Source organism: Adiantum capillus-veneris, chromosome 5 (assembly GCF_014529385.1).
Source record: "Adiantum capillus-veneris isolate H3 chromosome 5, ASM1452938v2, whole genome shotgun sequence".
NCBI lineage: Eukaryota > Viridiplantae > Streptophyta > Polypodiopsida > Polypodiales > Pteridaceae > Adiantum > Adiantum capillus-veneris.
Window position 1 is genome coordinate 118,654,556 of NC_140935.1, and position 11,745 is coordinate 118,666,300.

Here is an 11,745-nt window from a genome sequence, read left to right on the forward strand (position 1 = left end):
CCTCCTCTTGGTCCTCGATCTCCGGTGGGTCTTCAATAGTTGGTTCTTGAGGTGGCTCTCCTTTGTAAGGCTTTAATAGGCACACATGGAAAGCATTTTGTATGAGCCAATGATTGGGCAACTTGAGTTGATAGGCCATCTCATTGATTGGCCTAAGAATCTGAAAGGGACCATAGTACCTTTTTGCTAGTTTAGCATAGTACTTTTGGTGGCCCGTAGGATTCTTGCCCGTTGTGTGCCTTAATAGAGCCTTGGGAAACTTTAACAAGACCCAATCGTTTTCTTTAAAGGCTTGGGCTCTTCTGTGCTTGTCAACAGCAGCCTTTTGCCTTTGCTATGAGATAGAGATAGCATCTTTAATCTTTTGAAAAGATTCTTGTAGGTCTCGGCTATACTCATCTGCAGCGAAGATCTTCCCATGTACCTTAAGTAGCAAGGGACTTTTTGATCTTCCCTCAATTACCTCGAAAGGTGCTTTTCCCGTGGAAGTATGTACAGTGTTATTGTAAGCATACTCCACTAAGGGTAAGTACTTCTCCCATTGGGATCTTTGATCTACTTCCGTTACATAGGCTTTTAGTAGATCGAGAACTGTTAGGTTAGCTATTTCACTTTGGCCATCCGTTTGTGGATGATAGGTCGAAGAGAAATTTAGCCTTGTCCCTAAATTCTCAAAGAGACCCTTCCAGAAATTACTGGTCATTCTAGGATCTCTATCCGACACTATGGACATTGGCAAGCCATGGTATTTGAAAATTTGTGAAATGAAGAGGGTTGCCATTTGATGGGCTTTGATAGTCTTTTTGACAGGTATAAAATGAGCTTGTTTACTGAACCTATCTACTATCGTCCATATTCGCGTATTCCCATGGATAGACTTAGGCAATCCAAAGATAAAATCCATGGATATGCTCTCCCATGGTGAATTAGTGATTGGCAAGGGTTGAAGCAATCCAGGTCGCTTCCCTCTATCAAATTTTGTCTTTTGGCATACCACACATTTGGAAACATACTCTTGTATGTTCACTTTCATGGTAGGCCAATAGAAATATGTTTCAATTCCCTTTAAGGTAGACTGAATCCCTCTATGCCCCGCATACGGGGGAGCATGAGATTCATACATTACTTTCTCATGCAGGGAGTTAGTAACGCATAGTCTATTGCCATAGAGAAGATAACCATCTTGTAAAGTAAATGGTTCTTCTTTCTTCCCTAACGTAAGGGCTGAAATCACATCTCTAAAATCGGGATCAATAGCATACTCATCTATCATTGAAGATAGATCATTGTGAGTTGCTATGGAAACCGCATTCACTTTCGGTCGTCTTGAGAGTGCATCGGCTACTTGATTATGCTTGCCAGCAATGTGAGCAATATGAAAATGAAATTGCGAAAGGAAATTTGCCCACCTCATTTGTTTGTCGGAGAGCTTGGTCTGTGTCATGAAGTACTTAAGACTTTGGTGATCCGTGTTAAGTATGGAGCCTGATTTACCCTTGTAATTTTCTATGGTAAAAGCGCACATTTGTAAGGCCCCCATTATGAGGAGAAGCCATCGTGCGTGAAGGAAAATCACTCACCAGAAACCAAAATTTTCACGGACAAGAATCAGGGGAAACTTTAAAGGCCGGAATATTCTTTTTCGCCGGAATATTATGGCCGGACGGCGGCCGGAAAGTGGTCGGAAAACAACTGGTCGGTTGGCCGGTGGCCGGTAGTCAATGGCCGATGGCCGGTGGTCGGAAGTCAATGGTCGGTGGCCGGTGGTCGGAAGTCGATGGCGGGTGGCCGAATTCAAAAGCGGACTTGTCTTCTCAAGGGCGGCCACACATGGGCGGATTGGAGGGTCCGATTCGGACTTATTCGCACAAGGGCGGCTACACATAGCTGTCTCTTATAAGAGAGGGCAGCCCTTTTGGCCTATAAAAGGAGGCCATTTCTACACACATTTCATAGTGTGAAGTTGATGCAACAAGGTGAGTGTGAGGTGGTGAGAGTGAAGCAAGGCGGGAGCTCCATTAAGGGTATAATCCCTTTGTAAACTACTTCTTGTTTTGAAGTACTAAAGCCATTGAGTGGCTGCTTTCTCCTAGAGGTAGCCCACATTGGGTGAACCACGTATATTGTGTGTACTCTCTCTCTCTCTCTCTCTCTACTCTATAATCTCGTGTATATAAATCTGCCTCTCTCCATTAAGTAATCTACTCAATTATCTATTTAGCTATGTCTTATTTCCTAACAATCCGTTCGTAGAATGAAAGGAGTCCCCAATAAATAGTGCTTCCATGAGTCTAAGGCATGTAGAAATGCAAGGAGTTCCTTTTCGTATATGCCTAGAGCTTGCTCAACAGAGTCGAGCCTTCGGCTCTCATAGCCTATGGCGTGTCCTTCTTGGAGCAAAACAGCTCCAAGGCAATCACCACAAGCATCACATTGGACCTCAAATGGTTTTGAGAGACCCGGTAGTGTAAGCACAGGTTGAGAGATAAGCTTTTCTTTAAACTTTTCGAAAGCATTGTTCTCCTTAGCAGACCATGTATACCTAACGCTTTTCTTTGTTAGGTCATGTAATGGTCCCGCAATTTGTGAGAACTTTTCTATGAAGCGTCTATAGTATGCACACATACCTATAAAGCTTCTTAGTTCATGAAGATTCCTTGGTTTAGGCCATCCTTTTATTACCTCTAACTTGGATGGATCCATTTGGATGCCATCTTGAGAGATAATGTGACCTAAATACTGAAACTCTTGCTTTTCTTTCGATTAACATAAAGTTTATTCCCTCTTAAAACTTGAAATATTACCTGGAGGTGTTGCTTGTGTTCCTCCAATGAATTAGAGTAGATGATAATATCATCAAAGAACACTCCAGTGAAGGTTCGATGAGGCCTGAACAGCTTCTCCATCAAGTGGTTGAATGTGGCTGGTGCATTGGTCAAGCCAAAAGGCATGACAATGTATTCGTAAAGACCAAATGTAGTGCGAAATGCGGTCTTTACAATGTCTTGATCAACTATCCTTATTTGATGATAGCCACTTTTTAGGTCAATCCTACTGAAGTAGGTTGATCCTTGTAGCTTATCAAATAGGTCTTCTACCCGTGGAACGGGAAACCTATTCTTGATAGTGATCCTATTTAGTGCTCTATAGTCGACACACATACGATATGTGCCGTCTTTCTTTTGCACTAATAGCACATGTGAGCAAAATGGAGATGAGCTTGGCCTAACCATACCCTTCTCAACTAACACATGCACTTGCCGCATAATCTCCTCTTGTTGAGCTTGAGAAACTCTATAAGGAGGTTTATTAGGCGGTGAACTTCCTGGAAGAAGTTCAATTGCATGGTGATCATTACCTCGTTTAGGAGGTAGCTCACAAGGGATGTCGTCAATAAAAACATCTTGAAACCCCTTGAGAAAATTGGATAACTCTAATTCCTTTTGGTTTCTTTTATTTTCGTTTGTTAAAGCATTAGGTTCATTTTGAGAATCTTTAACAAAAATCATGTACACGGAAATAGAGCTCTTTATTGACTTGTTGAAAGCTGGTGTATGTACAATGGGGATGGTGTTACCCATTTCCTTAGCATTTATATACATGTATTTTTCCCTGAACTTAGAGGAGATTCTCCTTTCAGGAAATTTAACATCGACAGCCAGGCGATCAAACCATGGTGCCCCTAGGATTACATCCTCATGATTGAGAGGAGAGATAAAGAAGTCCTCTTTGTCCACATAGCCTTGGACATGAAGCCTCAATTTCCCAATTAAGGGAGTGACTGAAGCTTCTTGCCCCTTGAAGGCACTGTTTGCGGGTAGGACATCTCCCATCTCGTAGGATTGTATGCCTAGCTTGGTGGCTAATTCCATAGATATATAATTGTGAGTAGAACCAGGGGCAAAGAGAATAAAAGCATCATGTTCTCTTACCTTTCCCCAAGCATGGCATAGAGGAGATCCTTTGTGATGAGTTTGGTGAATTTCCTCCTCTTGGATTTCAACCAAGGAAGCTCTAGGAGGATCTTGGCGGTTGTTCTTTTGGGGACAAGCGCGGTACGCATGCCCTTGTTCGCCGCACTTGAAACATCGGTTATCCTTACGATAACGCTCAAGCTCTTCAGGAGAGAGTTTATTCTTACCTTTGTAAACTCCCTTCTCTTTAGCTTTGTTGGAGTTGCCCTTAGGAGACTTTTGGACATTGTCCTTCCCCTTAGGCTCATTGGAACCCTTGTTTTCCGGGGGCTTATTATTTCTTTTTGCCCCCGTTTGGAAATTGATTCGAAAGGCCACCATAGTGCGGTGTATTACCGCCGATATGGTACGTGGTCTTTGCGAGTTGACATACTCCGCCATTTCTTCGGTTAAGCCCGCACAAAATTGTTGCTTTTGCTCTCCAAAATCCAACTTTTTGAAGACAGTGGCTTTGAGTTGTAGGTCCCAAAACTTGTCCACATATTTGTGGATGGATTGATTGGGAGAGAGCTTTAAGCTTCGCCATTCGGTGAGTACTTTGTCTTTGGCATCGGTGGCCAAAAATTGCTTCATAATGGAAGCTCTTAAAGCCTTCCATGTTCGTGGAGCTTCACCGTTTGCTCGTAGGCTAGACCACCATTGTCTGGCGGACTTTTGAAAGTGCATAGCTACATGGCGTAGCTTAGAGGACTCCGTGAAGCCCTCATCTCCAAACACCGCATCGAATTGCTGGATAAAGGCCAAGACTTTGTCCGTAGCACCAAAGGTACCATCATAGGTAAGGAAAGAGATGCTCTTCCCTCCCTCTTTGAATTTCTTCAACTTGGACGACCTCTTCCATGCGGCATAGGATTTCCTATGGCCTCTTCTTTTTGATGGTTCAAAGGTTGCACCATCACTTTCTTCAGAAGGTGAAGAATTTGAAGAATGTGGAGAAGAGGGTGACCTCTTTCTCGCCTTTTTCTTGTCTTGATCTTTGTCGTCTTCACCATAGCTTTCATAAGAGGAAGTGGATGAAGAAGATGGAGAAGAGGGTGTCCTCTTTCTTGCCTTTTTCTTCTCTTGCTTTTTATCATCCCTCTTCTAATTGTGGTGAGGAGAAGAATACGATGGTCTTCTCTGCGTTGGTGGTGATGGAGAGCGTTTAGCCCGCCGTCTTCGTGGAGCCATCTCCGCCGAGGTGGCGGGAGACTCGCTTCTTTCTCGTTCCTTCGGTGGAGGCTCTTGAGTTCTCCTTTGGGAAGGAGATGCATCGTCAAGAAGTAAATTCTTGAGCCCTTCATATGGATTCTCTTCTTCTTCCCGAATCGGAGAGAGACCTCTTTTGGTAGTCTCACAAGGAGGCTTCCTAGGTGTTCTCTCGTCATGGTGATGAGCTTGGAGAATCCCGTGAGCACGAAGCTGCCGTTGCACTTCACTTTGGAGAGATGGATTGACCATGGCTTGTTGAAGCCTAGTAACAAGATAGTTAACAAGCATTGAAGCATCATTAGTAGCTTGTTCATGAGCAAAATCAAAGTTATCAACATTAATTTCACTCTCTTTACTATTGTCAGCCATTCTAATAACTTTTAGGTGTAAACGTTTTAGGTGTACTTTGGCACTTCAACCCCTAGTTGCTACTCCTCTTTACCCCTTTAGAAAAAGAACTCAAGCTACTGTACCCGCGGCTCGAATACCATTAATTGCAAGGAATAGAAGAGAGAGTCTTTCGACACCAAAACAGCACCGGCTCCTGTCAAGCTTCTAATAGCTCAATAGTGGTTAAGCCATAGGCAAGCCCCGTAGGACTCCACTATTAAGACCATAGCGCTCGACGGTGATGCCCCGTTAACTGCACGAAGGCAAGCGCATTGCAAGGCTGAAAAAATCCCTATTCTACTTACTCACAGTCAATTAATAATACCAACCATTTGTAGCTAGCTTGAGGACCTCCCTTCTTGAGCAAGAAAAGAGAAACCTTGAGCTCTGATACCAATGTAACATTTAATGGCCTAATAACTTATGTGTAGCGGAAATTAGCATGAACACAGTGGGCATTTCATTAGAATAGATTCCTAATGAGAATTACAAGAGTGCTTGGGTGGAGAGAGCAACAAAAAGCATAACACCTAGTTAGATAGCATCGACAATACTTTCAAAAGAGAGAGAAATTAAGCTTTTGACAACAGATAAGGACCGGATTTGCATGGAGCCGGTCCCCCCTCCAAAAAGGCTTTGTATTATGGTTTCTCCCATCAAGAGAGACATTGTACAATACAATTCTTTGTGTTCCTTCAAGACTAGCTAGTGCAATGAAGATGGAAGCTTCATGCACTAAGCAAAACACTTAATCAAACACAACTTGAATTATCCTGTGCGCTCCTTGCCGCACTGTCGAAGCAAGGGACTTGCCAATACACCGTGTGCGAGCCACAAACGGCTCCAAGCACACAACAAGCCTAAACTAGCAAGCTCAAGAGAGCAAAGGGTGTGTCACTCACCGCTCTACGCTCGCCTTCGTGGTGGATTCCTCGCCGCGATGAAGAAGAAGCTGCAGTCGTGCCGCGCTCAACCGCCTTGCCGCCGTCGTGCCTTCGTAATGCTCGATCGCACACACACTCTCCCTCTCTCTCTCTCTCTCACACACACACACACAAGGAGGTGAAGAAGAAGAAGATGGAGATGGAGCAAGAGCACTCTTCTATTGCACAAATGAGAGAATGAGTAAAAATTAGGTTTAGTTGGCTTTTATAGGAGCTCACCCCATTCACACTTGGGCGCCCATGCTTAGCCAACTAATCCCTTGAATGTCCCAGTTAGAGTGCGCCTCTCATCGGCGATCACTCTTACCCTTTTCCTATTGGTCCGACAAGCCCGATACCTGACTCTACATAATACAACGTTTATAGATCATAGGGTGTCCGTGTGCCGTGAGGGTTAACATGCCCCCCTTCCTGATGTAGATTCCGTCCTCGGAAGCTATTGAGTTGAAGCTGGTTCGTCGAGGTGGAAGAGCATTTGAGATGAATGTCCTTAGCCTTCTTCAGTCACTGCAAAATCAAACAACATTGGCACAGTAATTGCATTCTCTTAAAAAGCATATGCAGATTTAGGTAGACAAATTGATTGGTAAAAGAATTTCAAACAATTTGTTAGCAATGAACATTAAATTGCAATGTAATCAAATGCATAAATAGATGTAAAGGTAGAAAATTAAACAAGTCTGGGGTCGCTAATTTGACGGTCGAAAAGCACTAGAGATCGAATATTAATACCATGGGTAAGCTTCTTAATTTTTTGTGGTCAATTAAGTTGTTTAATCGCGAGAGCCAAGTATTCATGTTCGAGGGGTGACTAGAGGCTATATCTAGAAAACCTTGTAGTTAAGCTACCATAAAAGGAATTTCTCATGAAATCATCGCCTGACTGATTACTTTTTCATTGACCCCCCAAAGTCTTTTCACATTGATTCAATTTTGATGTGTGTGCTTATTTTGTATGCCTTGGGTTTTTTGCTTTTCAAGGAAAAGCGCCCACACTGGGAACCTCTAGGGCTCTAGTACCATAGGCAATACATGTGAGTGAAGTACCAAATCAAGCTAAGATTTCTCTTCCAGCTTAAAATTTTACATTGTGGCACTTTGATTTTTTGTTTGTTCATTTTCAACATTTAAATTTTGTAACTTTGGGGGGTCATATAACACTGTTACCCTCCCCAGGCTCATCACATTAGTAAACTCCCTTTATAATACTTACGCTAAAGGTCAATAGGGTTAAGCCCACTAGAAAGCCCTAGTACATTTCATACAATGCTGCCTAAATCGGATTAAGAACCTAAGTAACCATTGCTTATTAGGAAGGCATTCCCCATGGTATTAAGAGAAGATTTCTAATATCTAGCTTGGTCAAACTAGCTTAGTCGGACTGCTTGATTTTTACACCTAGACAAGTGATTATGACAAAATATTACATTGAATTAAATGTTTGATACTAAGCCAATGCGATGAATATTATGCTACCAATCACAATCAAAGCAGACAAAACATGGATGCAAAAAGATAAGGGCAATGCTAATGGACATAAAACACCTGTTTGTGTCGATGGTCGCGCTTGATTTGAAGTGTGAACGAGAGAAAGGTTCCATGAAGGTCCAAATCCTATCAATAGCAACACGCTCCTGTACACACTATGAAACAAAAGGAATACCTCCAGGAGGCACATTAGTGGGAAAAGAGAACTTCGCTAATCCCTCAACTCTACAACAGAAACACTCCTATCGTATTAATCTTACCTACCCTCCATCACTCAAGTGATGAGGATCAAAGGTGTTTTATGGCATAGGTTTTTGTTTGACTGTACCAGATGTGACATGTGTAGGTCTGAGTCAATGTTTTGACTTTTATTGTGCATACTCGTTTGCTAATTGCTCTTGCTCTTTTTTTTTTTTTGAGTATAAAGCTTTATATATACATTCCCTAAGATCGGAGATTAAGAGGTCAGGGAGAAAGGTTGAGAGGGAAACAAATGAATGATGACAGTCAGCCAACACTCCCCCCTTCCTTGGGTAGATCATACCGTTTGAAATGAGCTTGCCACCCTTTGAAACCAATTGTTCCAGTTGGTAATAGGTGAGGATTTTTTCCAGTAGTTTTCTATTACCCTAGGTGCCTCGTCAAGTTGCAAGGGTGGTAAGGTACTCTCCCAGGATCGAACTTGAAGTGGTTCATCAGGTGATTCTTGAACACTGGGAGGTGTGGATTCTTTTGTAGCTTCATGGAGGTCCACTACTATAGATGGAGGCTGTGTAGAAGCTTTTACCTCTATGGATGTATTACATGAGGAGCTAGACGCTTCATGGGACTCCCCCCTTCCTGAGTTAGGTGGAACAAATCGTTCTTTCTTTGGCACCCAAAGTAGCTCGGGAGCGGGTGTGTAGCGTTCTGTGATTTTTTCCTTTCCACGATCATTGATTTGTTTTGGAGCTACGGGATTGGGCTCACTTGGGTCAGGTGATAGGTAAGAGCACAATCTACGTTTTGGCACCTAGATTTGATCATTTCCTTGATAGTAGCCTTGGGCTTCCAATAGTCGTTTAGGGATCCATCGCAACATTTTCTTACTTTTCTTGGAGCGAGTGGTACGTTTCTTACAAGGCTTCTGTTTTTTTGCACTAGCTATGGTCACTAAAGAAGCTTTAGGGACCCACTTGTATGTTTTCTTCGTTACATTAGGATGAGTCTTGTCGGAAGCGATATGCATTGCTTGTAGCATATTTAAGGGTATAGGCATTTCATCCCCCTCAGGTGTTACCCAGGTCGTCCCCCTATTTCCCCAAGTGTCTATGGTTGCTGCTAGGTGGACCCAGTCTACGTTGTCTGATTCCGTCATACCCGGTAACACATCCATGTAAGGAGAATCTTGGCCAATGTCTGTATCCTTCTTACAATTGTAACAATATTGTAGTGGGGCCGAGTGAACTGTGGTGTCAGAGCGATGATCAATAATGGTTTTACTCCCTAAGGGGTGTACCTTACCAGTCACCAAATCCACTCTAAGGACAGAGTCTTGGAATTGCAAATAGACATGATTTTTAGACCAATCGTGAACCATTTGTGCTTCCCTCATGAATGGTCGTCCTAAAATCATTTCATATGACATAAGGTGTTTAGAGAAATCCATTACAATGAACGTATGTCGTACCTTGTGTCCTAGAACTTTGATCTTAAGATCCTTGAGCATCCCCATAGGTTTGGCTATGGTACCATTTGCCATCTTTACCACAATGTTAGTAACACTGAGGCGGGGTTTTCCCATGGATTCCCAACAATCTTTTGTAACGATGCTAACTCCCGCACCACCATCAAGAATTCCCTTTATAGTTAATCCCTTGGTAGTGATGGGTAGGGTCGCATTAGACTCGTCGCCTTCAAAATACTGCCCTAATTCGTTAATGGGTACCTCGATCACAGACTCGTGTCCATCTAAGTCAAGTGATTGCACATGATTTTCCTCATCAATCATAATCGAGTCAGGCCTATTTGGTTGCGCAAACTGCGGTAATCCCGTTCGTAGCTCTCTGTTAAGGAATGCTCGAAGTGCAAGGAATAACTCAGGATCTCCATACAACTTTGCTATGATCGTGGTTCGGACCTCAGAAGACATGAAGTCCACTAGTTTGGCAACATTCATTGGCGTTTTGCAGGGTGTAGGTCCTTGACTAGGAACTGGTGAGGATGGAATCTCATATTCCTCAATGGGATCAGGTATTCCTTCGTTAAACATCCTTTCCAACAAGAAGGGTGTATGCTCACTTTCTGATGTCCCGTCCTCACTCCCTTCTTGGATGATACTAGATATGGCTAACGGTCTATGGTTCATGTGGGGTGGATGAACTTGCGTGGGAAACACTGTGTCATGAATTTTGACCTGCATGGGTTCTGGTTCTAGTTTCCTTTGAGTCTCCTCCACTAAACCTCTTAGATGTTTCACCTGCTCAATCTCGTCTACTGGGTTTGGGTATGTCCCAATCTTCTTTTTACGATTCTTCCCTTTTTGCCCCTGCGGTTTATCTTGGGGGTCTTGGATTAGATTTGGAAACACTTGTGGTGTTTTCAGAGGCTCTTTATGATTTTCTCTTATTCGGTTTTCATTTGGTTCCATGTTACGGTTTTCTTTGTCGGTCTTTCTCTTTGTGGTATTGGTTCTAGTCTCCATTTTCTCGACTGAATCTGAATCATCCTCGAGGTCATTCATATACACGGGGTCATCTCCTGTTCCTATGTTTGTTTTGGAACTTGGCTTTGAATTTTCCGTATTCTGCGACTTCTTCCTTCGTGTCTTCTTTTTCTTTGCTTGGATAACTGACGCGGTATCTCTCTCTTCGAGGATATGGCCTGGCCCTTGAAGCATGGACCGTGTAATCGCATAAGTGGGTGCGACGGGTGGTATTGGCGATGTCACACTAGCAATTTCGACCAAATTCAGGCGCATTTGGGTTATAGGGGCATTGGGCAATCAAGTGATCTATGCCACAACGATTACATGTGAGTATTGGCATTGCAGACGTGCTCCCTTGATTCATTTGCATATGTGCAGCATTCTTTTGCAGCCTAATAGGGTATTCCGCTGCTCGATGTGGTCCACCACACTCGTAGCATTGAAGAGGTGGCCTCCTAGCCTGGGTGTTGATATTTTGACCTCTGGATGCGAGAGTAGCAGCTTGATAAACCGGCTTGACTTGCCCCCAACAATCTTCCATGTAGTATATAGGACACTCTTCCAATGTATCAAGTCCGTAGGCAATACTAGTGTCTATTTCCTCCTCACAGCTATCTGCATAAGCATTAGATGGCTCGCAACCCACTTGGTTCATAGGGGCGACTCTTGGATGCGGGGGCTGCGGTCCTAGCACAGGAGGTGGTAACGGTGTAGCTTGTACAACATTTTGAGATCTAGGGACCATGTGTTGCGGTAGTTGCTCAACAGGTGGAGTAGGCATCAATACAGGAGCTCGAGGCGCATCCGTCTAGGCTACAGGTGGTCTATTTGCCATCATACGTTTGATCATTAAACAATCCTTAGCTTGGTGACCATACCTACCACATGCGTTGCAAGTTCCATTAAATTTTACTCTAAACGTAGGGCACTCACTAGTGCTATGTGGACCTAAGCAAATGGAACACCATTGTTGCTCCCTTCTTGGATACATGTGACTATTTTGAGGGGGTCGATTATCCTTAAGAGACTCTTGGATTGCCTTGGTGAGGTCTTTCAAGAATGTCTCAAATAC